Source organism: Palaemon carinicauda, chromosome 6, assembly GCF_036898095.1.
Source record: "Palaemon carinicauda isolate YSFRI2023 chromosome 6, ASM3689809v2, whole genome shotgun sequence".
In the NCBI taxonomy this organism is placed as follows: domain Eukaryota; kingdom Metazoa; phylum Arthropoda; class Malacostraca; order Decapoda; family Palaemonidae; genus Palaemon; species Palaemon carinicauda.
This window is the reverse complement of record NC_090730.1, coordinates 115,440,070-115,454,909: the sequence shown is the minus strand read 5'-3', so window position 1 is coordinate 115,454,909 and position 14,840 is coordinate 115,440,070. Positions and strand designations below refer to the sequence as shown.

General features: G+C 45.9%; 1 protein-coding gene across 1 annotated transcript in view; it reads left to right on the top strand.

The window, feature by feature from the left end:
* The window catches only part of LOC137642625 (ankyrin repeat and SAM domain-containing protein 3-like), a 136,298-nt gene that overhangs the window by 7,630 nt on the left and 113,828 nt on the right, over positions 1 to 14,840 (top strand). The window lies entirely within an intron of this gene.

Sequence of the window (14,840 nt, the reverse complement as noted above, 5' to 3'; positions counted from 1 at the left end):
AACAGGTCAGAACTATAAGCTTTTAAATTGTGTTCCTTCCTAGGATGATATTGTAGGCCTGAGGGAAAAGCATTTCTGTATCTTCAGTCATAATCCATCTCCTAACAACTCAATAACTGATAAAGAATTAATAGCTATTAAGGAGCATGTTGGGTGACACACAAGAAGTATCCATGTAGGTAGGAACTAGAGGAAATATTTTTATTTACAACCTTGTGTTTTACTTATACATACTGTATAACTGGAAGAGCTTCAAATATCCTGAAAAAGAGTTACTGTACTGTATTCTTGAAAAAAGGGCTTGTTATTGTACATTGGAGATGCCTGCCATTTTGTTGAATTTTTTTTTCCCTACAGTTTAGGTAATTTAACACGTGTTATTTCTTCACTTAGCAATGCAGCTAACCAGATATATTGACTTTTTAAATATTTAACTTAGCCGGTGAATATATAATAGCTGCAACTCTGTTGCTCGACAGACAAAAAACAGTAAAAACTCGCCAGCGATCGCTATACAGGTTGCGGGTGTGCCCACCAGCGCCAACTGTCGGCCAGATACCCCTCTCGATGTAAACAAAGACTCAATTTCTTCTCTGTCGACATGTCGACAAGACGTACTTTTACTCGCTGTAGAACCTGGAGTTTTCTCAACATATTTGGTGAAGTACTTCATTTTGGTTTGAGCTTTCGCAGTGCAGGTATTTTATCTTCATCTTAAATCTTGAACTCGTTTTTGGATAGATTTAATTTTTGATGACAAAGAGAGTATGGACTTTCTTTGACTTTTAAATGGCCGACCCTTCCCTTAGACGGAAGTGTGTTTAGGCTTTTAGCAATTATCTTATCACGTTATAAATTAATTATAGATTTTCCTCTATATATTTTATATCTCACCGCCTTTATTAGGCCTCTTCGATTAACTTTCCATTTATAATAAACATAAAAATAAATTTTAATGATTTGTTTATATGCGACCTTTCCTGAGAGTAGGCGGTCCTAACTTGGAAACCGAAGTTAAACAACGTTGAGCCCTTTTCAATCGTAATAGCTTTTAAAGAGCTAATAATTTAAAACTTTTTAAATGAATATTTTTAATAAATATTTTATGAAAGATTTTCTTTGAATAGTCTTCGTACTGTTTTCAAAGATGAACTAACGTTTAGTTTATTTATGCTACGCAGTTTGCGCTCTATCGTTACGATAGAGAGAGAGAGTATCACGGTTTCACTTTGCAGAAAGAGTAAATCGATTCTGACGCTTTGTTCATTCTTCTTTCAAAGCTTAAATGTTTTAAATTCTATTTTAAAGGAACTTTTTAATTGAAAAACCTTTCAGTTTTTTCCTTTGGTCAAATAACATGTTTTTTTGACGAAACGTAATTGGGCTCTTCTCTTAGGTGCGAAATCAAGAGAGAGAGAGAGAGAGAGAGAGAGAGATAGAGACGGAGGGAGAGAGAGGAGAGAAAACGTTCCGTTCAAGCGGGTAACGTTGTTCTCGAGTTACTCTCGTCCCAAGTCTCTGTACGGGGAGAAAGGATAAAACGTTTTTAGTTTTATTCTCGTCCCCAGGCAGTGTACGGTGAGAGATTGAAAACGTAGTTTTGAATGTACTAGTGTTTAGTCTCTTCCCCAGCCACTGAATTTTTTATCTTAAAAGATGTTTACTGTGTTTTGCTGGTATTAATGTGCTTGCATTATACGACTGATTTCGCATTTACAACCTTTTGATGAGGGTAGAATTGCGTGCTTCAGGTAGATATCAGTAAAAGTTTAGATTTCAGTGAAATAAGTGCAAACAGAAAATCGTAGTGATAAAGTGATATTGCGCAAAGTGTTACAGTGTTGCGTAACCGAGGGTTCGTCTGTTCGTGCCTGTCGTTCACCTAGTCCGGGACCTCTTGCAAGCTCCCAAGCCCATGGGAGAAGTAATGTCGTACGACTTATGGGTTCGAGAGGCCTTGATCAGCGAACAGACGTTCCCTCTATGGTATCGGGTGTATCTTACCAAGATCTCCCCTACCATAAGGCGAGAGAGACAATTTTCTCCTCGTCATCCGAAGGCTTTTCGCATAAGAAACCTGAAACAAGGTTTCGAGGCCCTTAAGCGAAAGTCAGTCCTTTCAGGACAGGTCCAGCGTCCTGGTTGTAGCCATTAGGACAGCTCTGACCCTATGCAGTCATCGGAAAACTGCTCGCTGCCTAACAAAAGCGTAACACAGACTCTGAGAGTCTTTTTGTTGGCAAGGTTTTGCGGTCACAGACGTTACCCTCGTCTCTTACCGCAACCATTTCCGTTGATCCTAAATGGGTTGTACGGCAAGACATGCAGAATAAGCTTGCCTCCCTTATGGAAGACTATTCTGCCGATTAGTACGTTGAGCCTAGCCGTTTATCTCATCAAGATCCTGGCTTTCAGCCAACCTAACGTTCCTTTGTGCGTCCTGGTGACGTTGGCGTAGCTAAGTCACGTCAGTCAGGTTGTTTAGTACCACACTCGATGCGGTCTCGTGTGGATTTTCAGCCACATTTGGACGTTAGGCCACTTGCTGATGCTCCTGTTGACGTTCAGGACGTTCGCTAACAATCGGAGTTGACTTGTTTTGACGCTGTGCGTCAACCTCCGCATTCTAGAGTTGTTTTGACTGCTCAATCTAGGCGGTCAAAGCAGTCTCGAGTGGACGCTGTGCGTCCTCACGCACCTGTTGTTGTTGACAGTTCACAGACTGTCAAGCAGTTACATGACGTTGCGTCCTGGTCTCTCTCACCTGTTGTTGTTGACAGTTCACAGTCTGTCAAGCAGTTACATGACGTTGCGTCCTGGTCCGCTACTAATGCACCAGTGCGTGTGGACTCTGCTTGTAAAGCATTGCCACCATGGTAGGTCTCTCCCTTGCTTGAGACTCAGCTATTATCGGACAAGGTTCCTTTAGATGAGGAAGTTGCTGTTCCCCCTCCTACTGATATTCCCTTGAGGACTCTGTCAGACGGAGAGGAGCCTAAAGCTGCTTAGCCCTCTATGGACTTTAATTAAATCATGCTGATTTTTAAGGATCTTTGTCCGGATCTTTTTGTAACTGCTGCTCCTCGTTTGCCTAAACGTCAGAGCTTACACTAGGCCTAGCTACTTCGAAGCCGTTGTTTTATAAGCTAGTGCTCTCTCGCTCTCCTAGAGAGCTTTACGTTTGCTAGGCGACTGGTTTATCACCAGGAGGAGTTTGGGGGATACAGCCTTTGCTTTCCCTTCTTTTAAACTGGCTTATAGAGCGAGAGTCTGATATGACATGAGAGAAGTTCTCGGCTTGGGAGTTCCTGCCTCTGCCCAGATAGACTTCTAAAATCTCGTAGACTCTCCCTGGCGCCTGGCCAGGAGACGCTCCAAGATTTTACAGGTCTACTTCACAGCTGTTTTCGAGCCTTTGAAGTTTTGCTGTACAATTATGTTATGCATAAACAAGGCTTTCAGGGATGGCTCCAATGATCTGACAGCCACGTTCTCTGCAGAGACAAGAACCTCAGGGATGGCTCCATGATTTGGCAGCCATGTTCACTGCAGGAGTACGTAAGAGGCAAGTGCGCTCAATGTGTTCATTGTCAAGACAAACTTCACGATAAAGTCTACCAGGCTGTCTTGACAGCATTTATGGAAGGCGACTGGATGGTCTCTCTCGACCTTCAGGAGGCATACTTCCACATTCCTATACACCCGGATTCCCAACCGTTTCTGAGGTTTGTTTACAGGAATGTGGGGTACCAGTTTCGAGCTATCGGAGATCAGAGCCTCCCTGTACTTGGACGACTGGCTTCTCAGAGCCTCTTCCAGTCATCGCTGTCTGAAGGATCTCAATTGGACTATAGATCTGGCCAAGGAATTGGGACTCCTAGTCAATTTGGAAAAGTCACAGCTGGTCCCATCCCAAACTATTCTGTATTTTGGGATGGAGATTCACAGTCAAGTTTTTCAGGCTTTTCCGTCGGCCCCCAGAATAGATCAAGCCCTGCTCTCCATCCAGAAGATGCTGAAGAAAGAACGCTGCTCAGTCAGGCTGTGGATGAGTCTGGTAGGGACGCTGTCATCCCTGGAGCAATTTGTATCATTAGGAAGACTACACCTCCGTCCTCTTCAATTCCATCTGGCTTTTCACTGGAAAAAGGACAAGACGCTAGAGGTGGTCTCGATCCCGATTTCCGAAAAGATAAAGTCTTGTCTGACTTGGTGGAAGGACAATATCAGCCTAAGAGAGGGTCTTCCCCTGGCAGTTCAGATACCCAACCACGTTCTCTTCTCGGACGCATCGGACTTGGGCTGGGGCGCGACGCTGGACGGTCGGGAATGCTCAGGTCTGTGGAACTCGAGTCAGAGGAGCATGCATATCAACTGCAAGGAGCTTTTGGCGGTTCATCTGGCCTTGAGAAGCTTCGAGTATCTCCTTCGAGGCAAAGTGGTGGAAGTAAACTCGGACAACACCACGGCCTTGGCGTACATCTCCAAACAGGGAGGTACCCACTCACTGACGTTGTACGAGATCGCAAGGGACCTGCTCATCTGGTCAAAAGATCGAGGCATCTCCCTAGTAACGAGGTTCATCCAGGGCGACTTGAACGTCCTAGCAGATTGTCTCAGTCGGAAAGGTCAAGTAATTCCAACCGAATGGACCCTCCACAAGGATGTGTGCAAGAGACTTTGGGCCACTTGGGGTCAACCAACCATAGATCTCTTTGCAACCTCGCTGACCAAGAGGCTTCCAATCTATTGCTCTCCAGTCCCGGACCCAGCAGCAATACATATAGATGCCTTCCTCCTAGATTGGTCACATCTGGATCTTTACGCATTCCCACCATTCAAGATTGTCAACAAGGTACTGCAGAAGTTCGCCTCTCACGAAGGGACAAGGTTGACGTTAGTTGCTCCCCTCTGGCCCGCGAGAGAATGGTTCACCGAGGTACTTCGATGGTTAGTAGACGTTCCCAGAAGTCTTCCTCTAAGAGTAGACCTTCTACGTCAGCCACACGTAAAGAAGGTACACCAAAGCCTCCACGCTCTTCGTCTGACTGCCTTCAGACTATCGAAAGACTCTCGAGAGCTAGAGGCTTTTCGAAGGAGGCAGCTAGTGCGATTGCTAGAGCAAGGAGAGCGTCTACCATTAGAGTCTACCAATCGAAGTGGGAAGTCTTCCGAGACTGGTGCAAGTCAGTTTCTGTATCCTCGACCAGTACCTCTGTAGCCCAAATAGCTGATTTTCTCTTATACCTGAGAAAAGGACGTTCCCTTTCAGCTCCCACTATCAAGGGCTATAGAAGCATGTTGGCATCGGTCTTCCGGCATAGAGGCTTAGATCTTTCCAACAATAAAGATCTGCAAGACCTCCTTAAGTCTTTCGAGACCACTAAGGAGCGTCGTTTGGCTACTCCTGGGTGGAATTTAGACGTGGTCCTAAGATTCCTCATGTCAGACAGGTTTGAGCCTTTACAGTCAGCCTCCCTGAAAGATCTCACTCTTAAGACTCTTTTCCTGGTATGCTTAGCCTCGGCTAAAAGAGTCAGTGAGATTCATGCCTTCAGCAAGAACATCGGATTTTTGTCAGAAAAAGCTACTTGTTCTCTGCAATTTGGTTTTCTAGCCAAAAATGAGCTACCTTCTCGTCTTTGGCCTAAATCTTTCGATATTCCCAGCTTATCGGAGATCGTAGGCAATGAACTAGAAAGAGTCTTATGCCCTGTTATAGCTCTTAAGTTCTACTTAGCTCGTACTAAACCGTTACGAGGCCAATCTGAAGCGTTATGGTGTTCGGTTAAGAAACCATCCTTGCATATGTCAAAGAATGCTTTGTCATGTTTTATCAGATTGTTAATACGAGAAGCTCATTCACACTTGAGTGAGGAAGACCGATCTTTGCTTAAGGTTAAGACGCACGAGGTTAGAGCTGTAGCAACTTTCGTGGCCTTTAAGCAAAATAGATCTCTGCAAAGTATCATGAACGCAACCTATTGGAGAAGCAAGTCAGTGTTCGCGTCATTTTACTTAAAAGATGTCCAGTCTCTTTACGAGAACTGCTACACACTGGGACCATTCGTAGCAGCGAGTGCAGTAGTGGGTGAGGGCTCAACCACTACAATTCCCTAATTCCATATCCTTTTAATCTGTCTCTTGAAATGTTTTAATGTTTTTATGGGTTGTCCGGAAGGCTAAGAAGCCTTTCGCATCCTGGTTGATTTGGCGGGTGGTCAAAGTCACTTCTTGAGAGCGCCCAGATTAGGGGTTTGATGAGGTCCTGTTGTATGGGTTGCAGCCCTTGATACTTCAGCTCCTGGGGGTCTGTCAGCATCCTAAGAGGATCGCTGGGCTCCGTAAGGAAGACGTACTTACAAGGCAGAGTAATCGTCTAAGTCGACTTCCTTACCAGGTACCTATTTATTTTGGTTTTGTTATATTGATAACTGCCAAAATGAAATAAAAAACTCTTAGCTTATACGATGTAAACATATTTAACTCTGGTCTCTACCCACCTCCTTGGGTGTGAATCAGCTATTATATATTCACCGGCTAAGTTAAATATTTAAAAATGATATTTTTCAATATTAATCTTACCCGATGATCATGTAGCTGTCAACTCCGTTGCCCGACAGAAATCTACGGTCGGGATACGCCAGTGATCGCTATCCAGGTGGGGGTGTACACAACAGCGCCATCTGTGAGTAGGTACTCAAGTACTTCTTGTCAACAAGAACTCAATTTTTCCTCTGTCGTGCCGCCGGCAAGACCTACTTGGATACGCTGTTGATTTTGGAGTTATTGTTCACGATTTGGTGATGTATTTGCTCTAAAGTTTAGCCTTCGCTATTCAGGAAGCTTTATCCTTAGCTTAGCAAGCTTTTGGAATTAATTTGGTTTATTTGTTAACGAACTTTGCTAGATTTTGGAATCCCCCCTTGACTACTTCTAAATTCAAGATGTCTGACCAGTCCCAAGTTCCTAAGTACAGGCAGTGTAGCGTTAGGACTTGTACTAGGCGTCTTCCGAAGGCCTCTATAGATCCTCACACCGTATGTTCCAATTGTAGGGGTAAATCCTGTCAATTGGAAGATCGATGTGGGGAATGTGCTGGGCTTTCGGAATTCGATTTTAACGAATTCCTTAGATATGCACGTAGGTTAGAGAAGGAGAGAGATAGGAGGAGTTCTTCTCGCTCTGTGGATTTTTCCTCTCCCCATGCCCCTCAACCTTTTCCTTCCCCTAAGGTGGTGACTCCCGAACCTGCTACGAGTGCTCAGCCTGCAATGGCAGATATGTTGCGTGCCATTCAGGCTCTCGGTGACAAGGTGGAGTCATTGGTTAATGACCGTAATCAGCTCTTGGCAGATGTCAGAGAGCTGAAAGCGAAGAGTGCAGTGGGAAGTGTTAGTGCTAGTGATATGCAAAGTGTCAGTGTCAGTGTTGCGCATGAGGGTACATCTGTGCGTGCCAGTCGTCCTCCCAGTCCGGGACCTCTTGCAAGCTCCCAAGCCCAGGGGAGAAGCAATGTCGAAGGACCAAAGGGTTCGGCAGGCCTTGATCGGCGCACGGATGTATCCTCAGTGGTTGCGGACGTATCTGTTAAGGATCGTCCCATCCACATACAGACGAATGAGCCCTTACATTCCTTGTCTGTGGAAGAAGTTTCCAGGAGGAAACGGTGGACCAAGGTCTCACGACCGCTCAAACGTAAGGTCCCTTCCGAGCGAGTCCAACGGCCCAGGTGTAGCCACTGGGTCAGTTCGGACTCGCCGCAGTCATCTGATGACTGCACACCTCCCAAGAGAGGTAGAGTGGTCCCTCAACAGGCTACTGCTCCGTCTGTTGTTGCTCCAACCACAGTAGACCCTAAGTGGTCCATGCTGCAGACTATGCAGTCTCAGCTTGCGGCATTCATGCAGGAGTATCATGCCGAAAAGGTTAACACCTCTCCTGTTAACCTACAACCCGCCGAGGTTGTGCGCTCAGCAGATACTGCGGCTGCCTGCTCCCACACTCCACCTGTGAGAGCTCCTCCACCGATGCGCAGTCCTCCCTGCCAGATGCATGTTCTTGCTGCACCATCTGCTAACATGCGTGAGCTGCCGCATCAGGAGTTGCCGGGTTCCAGCACTATGCGGCATTCTCCTCAGCCCATGCAGCATGCTCTGCATACCTTACAGCATGCTCCGCATACCATGCAGCATGAGCCGCATACCTTACAGCATGCTCTGCATACCATACCGCATGCTCCTCAACCCACCGCAGCCCCTCCCACACACCAGCCCTCTGCTTTTGTTGTTGCCAGCTCGCAGACCGACCAGCAGCGGCATAATGTTGGATCCGCAGGTACGCATGCACCCGTACTGCCGGATTCAGCCGTTCAGCTTTCTGCTCTGCCTTTGCCACTTACAACTCAGCTTTCGGATGATGGTGTATCGGATGATGAAGCTGCACATCTGGATGAGCCTCACTCTGATTTTGAAGGGCCCAAGTCTACGCCTCCCTCCTTAGACTTTCGTAAAGTCCTTGCCTTGTTCAGGGACTTGTATCCTGAGCAGTTTGTGTCTGCAACCCCTCGTTCTCCTCCCTCCGAGTTTGCTCTGGGCATGCAGTCTGCTGCGCCTGCCTTCACCAAGCTTGTTCTCGCCAGATCATCTAAGAGAGCTTTGAGGGTTATGGGGGACTGGTTGCATTCCAAGAAGCAACTGGGAAGGACTTCTTTCGTCTTTCCGCCTCCCAAGCTTGCTTCTAAGTCGAGCGTCTGGTATGCCACGGGAGAGGAACCTGGCTTGGGGGTTCCTGCCTCTGCCCAGGCCGACTTCTCAAGTCTGGTTGACTCTCCCCGCTGGTTGGCTATGAGACGTTCGAAGATCTGCTGGTCCTTTTCCGATTTAGATCATCTGTTGAAGGGAGTCTTTCGTGCCTTCGAGATATTCAACTTCCTCGATTGGTGTTTGGGAGCCTTAAGCAGGAAGACTTCCCCTTCAGATAAGGACTCGGCCATGCTGATCATGTCTAGCATGGACAAAGCAATTCGGGATGGGTCTGGTGAACTTGCGGCTTCGTATGTATCAGGAGTCCTTAAGAAGAGAGAACATCTTTGCTCCTTCTTATCAGCTGGTATCACTCCTTGCCAGAAGTCAGAGTTGTTGTTTGCTCCTCTCTCCAAGTGTCTGTTTCCGGAGGAGCTGATTAAGGGGATGGCTGCCTCACTTATCCAGAAGGATACTCATGATCTTATGGCATCTTCTGCACGTAAGGCTAAAACCTTACCTTCCGTGCCTAGACCCTTCCGCCCTGCAGCAGTTGACACACCTGCTTCTAGGTTCATTCCGCCCTTTCGTGGCAGAGCCTCCAGCAGAGGAGGTACCCGTGCAGACAGTCACCGTGGCAAGTCCAAGAGGGGTTCCAAGTCCGCAAAAGGCAAGTTTTGACTGCCTTCCTCTCCAGACAGCAGTAGGAGCCAGACTCAAGACCTTCTGGCAAGCTTGGGAGAGCAGAGGTGCAGACGCTCAGTCTGTGAAGTGGCTAAGGGAGGGATACAGAATTCCGTTCTGCCGCAGTCCCCCTCTAGCTACGTCTCCCATCAACCTCTCTCCCAACTACAAGGAGAAGGACAAGAGGCTAGCGTTGCAACAAGAGGTGTCGCTCTTGCTACAAAAGGAAGCGGTGGTCATAGTCCGGGATCATCAATCCCCGGGCTTTTACAACCGTCTCTTCCTGGTAGCCAAGAAGACAGGAGGTTGGAGACCGGTGCTGGACGTCAGTGCTCTCAATGCTTTTGTCACCAAGCAGACGTTCACGATGGAGACGACGAAGTCGGTCCTAGCAGCGGTCAGGCAGGAGGACTGGATGGTCTCGTTAGACCTGAAAGACGCGTACTTTCACGTCCCCATCCATCCAGACTCCCAACCTTTCCTAAGATTCGTCTTTGGAAAGGTTGTGTACCAGTTCCAAGCCCTGTGCTTTGGCCTAAGCACGGCACCTCTTGTGTTTACCAGACTGATGAGGAATATTGCGAAATTCCTTCACTTGGCAGACATCAGAGCCTCCCTCTATTTAGACGACTGGCTTTTAAGAGCTCCCACAAGTCGTCGCTGTCTGGAGAATCTCAGATGGACTATGGATCTGACCAAGGAACTGGGCCTCCTGGTCAATTTAGAGAAGTTCCAGCTCGTCCCATCCCAGACCATTGTCTACCTGGGTATGGAGATTCAGAGTCGAGCTTTTCGGGCTTTTCCGTCGGCCCCAAGGATCAATCAAGCCCTAGAATGCATCCAGAGCATGCTGAGAAGGAACCGATGCTCAGTCAGGCAGTGGATGAGTCTAACAGGGACACTTTCATCGCTGGCCCTGTTCATCGAGTTAGGGAGACTCCACCTCCGCCCCCTTCAGTATCATCTAGCTGCTCACTGGATAAAGGACATGACGCTAGAGACGGTCTCAGTTCCTGTTTCCGAAGAGATGAGGTCTACTCTAACGTGGTGGAAGAACAGCATTCTTCTCAAGGAAGGTCTACCATTGGCTGTTCAGACCCCCGACCACCGTCTCTTCTCGGACGCATCGGACACGGGCTGGGGTGCGACACTGAACGGACAGGAATGCTCGGGCACATGGAATCAGGAGCAAAGGACACTTCACATCAATTGCAAGGAGTTGTTGGCGGTTCATCTGGCCTTGATAAACTTCAAGTCCCTCCAGCTAAACAAGGTGGTGGAGGTGAACTCAAACAACACCACAGCCTTGGCTTACATCTCCAAGCAGGGAGGGACTCATTCGAGGAAGTTGTTCGAGATCGCAAGGGACCTCCTCATTTGGTCAAAAGATTGAAAGCTCACGCTGGTAACGAGGTTCATTCAGGGCGATATGAATGTCATGGCAGATCGCCTCAGCCGGAAGGGTCAGGTCATCCCCACAGAGTGGACCCTTCACAAGAATGTTTGCAGCAGACTATGGGCCCTGTGGGGTCAGCCAACCATAGATCTATTCGCTACCTCGATGACCAAGAGGCTCCCGTTGTATTGTTCTCCGATTCCAGACCCAGCAGCAGTTCACGTGGATGCCTTTCTGCTGGATTGGTCCCATCTCGACCTGCATGCGTTCCCGCCGTTCAAGATTGTCAACAGGGTACTTCAGAAGTTCGCCTCTCACAAAGGGACACGGCTGACGTTGGTTGCTCCCCTCTGGCCCGCGAGAGAATGGTTCACCGAGGTACTGCAATGGCTAGTCGACGTTCCCAGGACTCTTCCTCTAAGAGTGGACCTTCTGCGTCAACCTCACGTAAAGAAGGTACACCCAAACCTCCACGCTCTTCGTCTGACTGCCTTCAGACTATCGAAAGACTCTCAAGAGCTAGAGGCTTTTCGAAGGAGGCAGCCAGAGCGATTGCCAGAGCAAGGAGGACATCCACTCTCAGAGTCTATCAGTCTAAATGGGAAGTCTTCCGAAGCTGGTGCAAGGCCAATGCAGTTTCCTCAACCAGTACCACTGTAACCCAGATTGCTGACTTCCTGTTACATCTAAGGAACGTAAGATCCCTATCAGCTCCTACGATCAAGGGTTACAGAAGTATGTTGGCAGCGGTTTTCCGCCACAGAGGCTTGGATCTTTCCACCAACAAAGATCTACAGGACCTCCTTAGGTCTTTTGAGACCTCAAAGGAACGTCGGTTGTCCACTCCAGGCTGGAATCTAGACGTGGTTTTAAGGTTCCTAATGTCATCAAGATTTGAACCGCTCCAATCAGCCTCTTTTAAGGACCTCACATTAAAAACTCTTTTCCTCGTGTGCTTAGCAACAGCTAAAAGAGTAAGTGAGATCCACGCCTTCAGCAGGAACATAGGTTTCACATCTGAAACGGCTACATGTTCCTTGCAGCTCGGTTTTTTGGCTAAAAACGAGCTTCCTTCCCGTTCTTGGCCTAAGTCGTTCGAGATCCCAAGCCTGTCCAACTTGGTGGGGAACGAACTAGAGAGAGTACTTTGCCCAGTTAGAGCTCTTAGGTACTATTTAAGAAGGTCAAAGCCATTACGAGGACAATCAGAAGCTTTATGGTGTGCTATCAAGAAGCCTTCTCTACCGATGTCTAAGAACGCAGTTTCTTACTACATCAGGCTTCTGATTAGAGAAGCACATTCTCATCTGAAGGAAGAAGACCTTGCTTTGCTGAAGGTAAGGACACATGAAGTGAGAGCTGTGGCTACTTCAGTGGCCTTCAAACAGAACCGTTCTCTGCAGAGTGTTATGGATGCAACCTATTGGAGAAGCAAGTCAGTGTTCGCATCATTCTATCTCAAAGATGTCCAGTCTCTTTACGAGAACTGCTACACCCTGGGACCATTCGTAGCAGCGAGTGCAGTAGTAGGTGAGGGCTCAGCCACTACATTCCCATAATCCCATAACCTTTTTATCCTTTCTCTTGAATACTTTTTATTGTTGTTCTTTGGGTTGTACGGTCGGCTAAGAAGCCTTCCGCATCCTGGTTGATTTGGCGGGTGGTCAAATTCTTTCTTGAGAAGCGCCTAGGTTAGAGGTTGTGATGAGGTCCTTTAGTATGGGTTGCAGCCCTTTATACTTCAGCACCTAGGAGTCGTTCAGCATCCTAAGAGGACCGCTAGGCTCAGTAAGGAAGACGTACTTAAAAAAGGCAGAGTAATAGTTCAAGTCGACTTCCTTACCAGGTACTTATTTATTTTATGTTTGTTATTTTGAATAACTGATAAAATGAAATACGGGATACTTAGCTTCTTTGTTAACATGTATGCTGGTCTCCACCCACCACCCTGGGTGTGAATCAGCTACATGATCATCGGCTAAGATTAATATTGAAAAATGTTATTTTCATTAGTAAAATAAATTTTTGAATATACTTACCCGATGATCATGAATTAAAGAACCCGCCCTTCCTCCCCATAGAGAACCAGTGGACCGAGGAAAAAATTGAGTTCTTGTTGACAAGAAGTACTTGAGTACCTACTCACAGATGGCGCTGTTGTGTACACCCCCACCTGGATAGCGATCGCTGGCGTATCCCGACCGTAGATTTCTGTCGGGCAACGGAGTTGACAGCTACATGATCATCGGGTAAGTATATTCAAAAATTTATTTTACTAATGAAAATAACATTTTAATTATAAAATAAATTTTTGAATATACTTACCCGGTGAATATATAAATTAAACGACCCTCCCTTCCTCCCCAATAGAGACGCAGTGGGATGAGAAGAAATTGAGTCTTTGTTTACATCGAGAGTGGTATCTGGCCGACAGTTGGCGCTGGTGGGCACACCCGCAACCTGTATAGCGATCGCTGGCGAGTTTTTACTGTTTTTTGTCTGTCGAGCAACAGAGTTGCAGCTATTATATATTCACCGGGTAAGTATATTCAAAAATTTATTTTATAATTAAAATATCATTTTTCTTCTTTAGTACCCTTTTCTTCTTAATGACTCATTTACCCTCTCTAGATGAAGTTGAAGTACATTATTGGTTTTATGCTATTAGCAAACCCTTGTCCTTTAATAGGGGTATGATTTCAGTATACCTTGAGTACGGCTGTTAAAAAGTTTATATTGAAGTGTCAGTAGTTAGTGGCTGGTTGTAGGGAAGACCCCTCCTCCTTGCCACCTCACTTAGTAGCCACTTTGATTTTAGCTGCAGAGAAGTACACATATTCTCAGTTATTAATATTTGTTCCTTCATGTAATACAAACTATAAACCATTAACAGGAGTATAACATTGGTGAATCTAAAATGGCTGTTAGACTTATAACAAGGTAAACCCATCCGACAAGCAGAGGAACCCTTGCTTTGACATCGACCGCAGCTGAGTACAGGTGTACTCTGCTATGCTCTTTAACAGTTGTTTAGAATAAGAATCGCTGTTCCTTCTCTTTTCAGAGTATGTGTGTTTGGTTTTTAATATTTGCCCCTTAGCCAGACATGCAGGTTTGGCCTGGTAACTCTGATAACATGAGAATACATTGACAAAATCATTGGACTTACTTAGACTACAATTTCTGTGTTGAATCTTTATGACGGGCAAGAGTGCTCGCGAACTGGGGAATAATTTTTTTCCTGTTTAACTCACAATTTCTCTCAATTTTCTTATGGCTTATTGCTACTGCAATCTCATTCATATTTTATCAACTGTCTCCCACCTTGCTATCCAACCTTTATTCCCATTTTTCACTCTTTAAATTTTTGGGAAAGGATACCATTGCTGGGGTTGGAGTTTTTTCTCAAAACCAACTGTGGGAACTGCGGTGGTTTTGCCAACTACCTGATAATGTTTGAACTAAAGGAGTGTCAATATTCCTATACAGTATTGGCATGCAGAACTATTTTCATGCAAAAATTTGGCCCTCGGATTCCAGGAGTGGGCTGGTTATTTTTTAAAGATAGGACTCTGCATTCTGTCCGGTTTGCCTGGCACTATGATTAAAGTGGGGTGATTGTATTATTGAAATACTCAATTCCATAAAATGGGTTTGGCTTACACTTGAGCCATTCTAATTATAGTGGTACCATCCTATCATTGTTGGTAGGGAGTACTGTAGACATTTAGAGGTCAACTCTTACAGGGATCATTCGTGGAGGAATTAATTTCATTAAAGGCTATTAGGGTCTCTTTTAGAATGTCAGACTAAAATTTTCTTAACCTTATACCTTTTTACCAATTTTTTTTTTTATTTATACTGTCATTCCATTCCCTCAAGAAATGTATAATGAATAACACTAATGTTTCCCCTACCTATATATAACCCTGGCCAATTACATAATAGTTTGTAATAATAGTAATAATAATAATAATAATAATAATGGCTGCATTGGCAGAGTTTATTTTCTTATC